We start from the raw sequence: 5,881 nt of genomic DNA on the forward strand, positions 1-5,881 counted from the left end.
AAACCTTTATTTATGAAATAAAGGTTATGGTTTGTTTTAAAAATGAATGCAGTCTTTGAAAAACGTCTCATATAGAGGTCAAAACCTCGCAACGAAATCAATTAATATGGAACGTTTTTAATCAATAAGAACGGGACATTTCAGTTGGTATCAGAGCGTTGGTCTTAGAGAACCAGAAAATTTGCATTAGTGTGTCTTATCGAGTTTGTTAGGATGCATTAGTGAGTCTGGACTTCGACCGTGTTTTCTTTAAAAATGATTGCTTAACATTTTTGTTGGAAACTATGTATTATTAACATGTATATATTATGTGATATATTAATCTCTTAACATGTTTGATATTATGTGATAGATGTCTACCTCTAGCACAAATCCCATTGACTCACCTAATAATAATGAAGAGTCGAATATATATTAGACTGATTCACAAGTTCCCGAAGAAGAACCGGAAGAAGAATCAGAACCGGAAGAGGAGGAACCGGAGGAGGAAATAGAACCGGTGGGGGAAATAATAAAACGGTTAAGTAAAATAAAATCCTCAACCAACCGACCAAGGTTAATTATGGTCAATGGTGTTTCCGCCAAGGAAGCAAAATATTGGGAGGATTACCAATTCTCCGATGAATCGGATTCCGGCGAGAATTCCGATGATGTTATAGAAATTACCCCAACTGAATTTAAAAAGACAAAAGAAAATAATAAGTGAAAGGGCATAAAAATAGAGAAATCTAATTCCAACCCCGATGAACTTTATATGTATCGTCAACCCCCGAAGCCCTTAAGTTGTAACAATGACCCGGGAACCTCTAAACCACCAGGTTTTTCTAAACCGTTGTGGAAAACGACAGCTCGTATTAGGGGAACATCATATATCCCTAAAAACTTAGCAAAAAGAACCAAGTTCGAAAAAGAAGAAACGAGTGAGTCGGAATAAGATAGTTGTATTTGTGCGGTGTAATATATGTAATATAGTGTGCTTATGCTTTACGATATATGTAAAAATTGCTTGTATTAATAAGTACCTTTTATGAATCTAACTCTTGTCTATTTTACAGTATAAAAACACAAAATGGATAGACAACCCAATATTTTAGAAGACTTACCCGGAGACATGATTGATGAAATCTTGTCTAGAGTCGGTCAAAATTCCTCGGCACAACTATTTATGGAAAAATCAGTTTGTAAGACATTCGAAGAACGTTCCAAGAATGCCTTGGTTTATAAAAGGCTTTCGTTTGAAAGATGGGGGATATCACATTGGGAAACCCATAAGTTACGATGTGTTTACTTTGACGCATATATTGCGGGGAACCCAAATGCTATTTTACGCAACGGGTTAAGAAATTATTTTGAATCAATGTATCTGAATATAGGACTTCATGATTTAGAAAAAGCAGCTAATATGCAACATAAAGAAGCATGCTATGCTTACGGGTTAGTAATGTTCGCTTCTCACCAAAGTGAGAAAAAGAACATCGGGCTACAACTATTAAACAAAACGTTCCCACAAGTGACGGAGTCGGTAATTGGGGTAAGAAATGAGGTTTTTAGGTTATTACAAGACTGTTGGTCATTACGTAACCCTCGTCCCTTTAACGACGTTACAACACGCTGTCTTATCAACGACCATAACGGTTATGTTCCACAAGACCAAGGATGGGAAGTAGTCCTAGTAAAACCAGAATGCATGACTTGTTTCTGGACGTATGAATTACGTGTCTTTATTGAAAGGACCCATCCTAAACCATCTGGACGAAGTCACCAACAACTGGTTCCATTGCGATGATCGACTCTAAATACTGTCTTTAAAATGAGCAAATGCACAGCGGAACGTTTCTTTCATACCTGAGAATAAACATGCTTTCAAGTGTCAACCAAAAGGTTGGTGAGTTCATTAGTTTAACATAAATAATCATTTCCATCATTTTAATAGACCACAAGATTTTCATTTCTCATAAATATACGTCCCATGCATAGAGACAAAAATATCATTCATATGGATTGAACACCTGGTAACCGACATTAACAATATGCATATAAGAATATCCCCATCATTCCGGGATCCTCCTTCGGACATGATATAAATTTCAAAGTACTAAAGCATCCGGTACTTTGGATGGGACTTGTTGGGCCCGATAGATCTATCTTTAGAGTTCGCGTCAATTAGGGTGTCTGTTCCCTAATTCTTAGATTACCAGACTTAATAAAAAGGGGCATATTCAGTTTCGATCATTCAACCATAGAACGTAATTTCGATTACTTGTGTCTATTTCGTAAAACATTTATAAAAATAGCGCATGTATTCTCAGTCCCAAAAATATATATTGCAAAAGCATTTAAAAGGGATTAATGAAACTCACCTAATGTATTTTGTAGTAAAAATACATATGACTATATTGAACAACTGAACAATGCAGAGTTGGCCTCGGATTCACGAACCTATATCATTTGTATATTTATTAATATTCATAGTTGTAGTTGATCACATATATATATAAATGTATTAGTTATTTTATTTTTATGTTAATAATATAAATATATGTTTTATATGTTTATTTGTGTATAAAAATATTAAATTTTGTTATATTATATGTGTTATATATATCTATATATAGTTCTATGTATGTATTTCATTTGTTTATCGAAACAGTAGTTCTAATTATACTAAGTTAATATTAATAAAAATAATGGTAATAAAGTTAATAATATACTTATGTTAATAATAACTCTATTAGTGATGATAACAATGATATTAATAATAATACTTGTAAAAATATCAATTTTAGAGTTTATGATAGTTATGATATTAATGATTTATTAATAATAATAATAATAACTTTATTAAAAAATGATAATATTAATAATAAGAATGATATTGTTAATAATGATACATTTGTTTAATAATATTAATAGTTACAAAATTGATACTAATACTAATATCTATAAAATGATACAATTTCTAATATTAATGATAATAATAATAATAATTCTAATCATATTAATAACAATAATAATAGTTATTCTAGTAATAACTATAATAATAATACTTTAATTATTCTAATAAACATATTAATATTTATGATATTAATAATAATATCAATTAACAAAAATAATAATTAATAATAATAATAATAATAAAAATGAAAATAAAAGTGTGTATACCCTTGAAAAGCTTTATCTAAAAAGAATTGCCCACAACAGGGCTCGAACCCGCGACCCCTCGTTTAAACCAAATGCTCCTAACCATCCATCCATATCCATTTTTCTTATTATTTTCACGCCCCAGATATATATATATAAGCTGTGTTCTGTTTGCATTCCGAAAATCCCATACACATTTGGCCCAATAATTAAAAGTAAGTCTTCGGCCCAACTCGTAAAACATACCATAGGATCTCGGCCCAGCAATGCAAAAGTCCATTAATCTTTTAACAATAACTCATTTACAATGGCTAGAAACGCAGCCCATATGTCAATTGTAAAAAAAAAAAATATCGGTTCTTGCTGGATCTTCGAACAGGTTCATCATCATTATCATTCTCGGTACCCTCATCATCATGATCACCTTTGTCACGATGATCATCATCAAGATCATGGTTAATATCATCAACACATAAATCGTGATCATCATCACTAACATCATTATCATCATTAAATCATGATGGTCGTTAACGTAATATATCATTATCGAGCATCATTCGTATCATCCTAACCTCGTCACATAAAATCAAAATCATAAAATTTATAATCATCATCACATCGTCCTTTAACTACCATCGTCTTTATCTTCACATAAAATCATACCATCCATATTATCATAATCATGTCATCATCTTCATTATACTCCACGTTATTCCCTAGCATCATCATCTTTTCTAACTTCCCTTGTGAAAACCGTATCAGGAGCCTAAATAGCAACTCGCTGGTCGGTTGTTTGGACAGAAAGATAGAAAAACGGCAGTGGCAATAACAATAATTTAGATAGGTTAAAGTAGTATGTGGTGGTGATGGTTAACGACTCAAGTCGGGAGCAAGAATCATAAAAAGTACAGCAGCAATATTGGCGGTTTCATGGTGGTTAATGGTGGAAGTGGCGATTGGGTTAAGGTGATTTTTTTTATTCCGGCTATTTACAGCACAACTGAACAGAAAAAAAAATAATAGTAGTAACATACGAGAAGTTGGTTGGGTTTAAGTAGTGATGGAAACTTGATGATGGTTGTCGGAGAAGATGGTGATGGATGGTGGTGATGCCGTGGAGATTGAGGATCATGGTGGTGGGAGGTTGAGTGGTGATTCTTGGTGATGGTAGCCGAAGGTGGTGAAGTGGGTTTGTTTGGTGATCATGGATGGCTCTATGGTATTATGTAAATGGAAAATGGTTTCATCAACTTGAGTTCTTGTCAAATTCAACTTGGTTTTTCTTTTCTTTTGTCTCCTAGAAGATGTACGTATAGTTATATATTTATCAAAGCCAAAAGTCAAGAGTTGGTGGTAGTGGGGTTAAAAAATAAAGAAATAAAATAATAAATAAAAATATAAAACGTGCCATTTATGAAGCCGCCTGTTACTATAACTTATAGAACTCATTTTTGGATCACCGTTTATTTTAAAATCATATAAGTTTGAATTTAGTTTGCTTAATATCAATTAGAATATCAAACGAGTATTACAATCATTTAATATTTTTTTTATACTTTATTTATATATATAGATATATTTTAAATAATAATTATTATAATATCCTATTTTTTATGTTTACTTTACATAATTAATTTTTAATATCAACAACCTATAGTACTTCAAATTATATTTCAAATTATTATATATTTATTTATATACACACATATCTATTTACAATTAATTGTTCTTGAATCGTCGAGCACAGTCAAAGGGTGTTTGATTACATGAGTATAGATTTCAAAACTTTCGTGACTCAACATTACAGATTTTTGCTTATCGTGTCAGAAACATATAAAGATTAAAGTTTAAATTTGGTCGAAAATTCCCGGGTCACCACAGTACCTACCCGTTAAAGAAATTCCGTCCCGAAATTTGAGTGAGGTCGTCATGGATAACAATAGATATGTTTTCCTGATGAATATGAGTTGATAAATAGAGTTTTATCATTATTGAATAATTTGGATAAAACGATTCGATTACTCGAAGCGTACGAGTGAAGCTATAAAAAAAATGGAGATAAGTTAATAGATATTCGTCTTTGCTTTTAATGTAGTCATGGTTGAATTTAGAAGATATGGTGCATCATAGCTTTTGACGTAGAGGGTTGAATTCCGGAATTCAAGGGATTTATAGAAAATCTTAGAAATCTAAAAGATTTGATTTCTTCGGCGAATAAGGAAATTAAGAGCTCTTATAATTAAATACGGTGATCTTCCTCGATCACTCTGTCTGATATTCCCATTATAAATTAAACTTTTTCCATTCCATTATTCGCACCATTCCTATACTTTCCTTCTTGTTTCATACCTCTAAAAGATTCTGAAAATGCTTAATCTGTAGTGACCCGAACTTTTCCATGTTTATATATATTAATTGAGATTGATATTTACATGATTAAATGTTTCCAACATGTTAAGCAATCAAACTTGTTAAGTCTTGATTAATTGAAATATGTTTCATATAGACAATTGACCACCCAAGTTGACCGGTGATTCACGAACGTTAAAACTTGTAAAAACTATATGATGACATATATATGGATATATATATAGTTAACATGATACTATGATAAGTAAACATATCATTAAGTATATTAACAATGAACTACATATGTAAAAACAAGACTACTAACTTAATGATTTTTAAACGAGACATATATGTAACGATTATCATTGTAAAGACATTTAATGTATATATA

The sequence above is a fragment of the Rutidosis leptorrhynchoides genome, chromosome 5 (assembly GCF_046630445.1).
Source record: "Rutidosis leptorrhynchoides isolate AG116_Rl617_1_P2 chromosome 5, CSIRO_AGI_Rlap_v1, whole genome shotgun sequence".
Taxonomy (NCBI): Eukaryota; Viridiplantae; Streptophyta; class Magnoliopsida; order Asterales; family Asteraceae; genus Rutidosis; species Rutidosis leptorrhynchoides.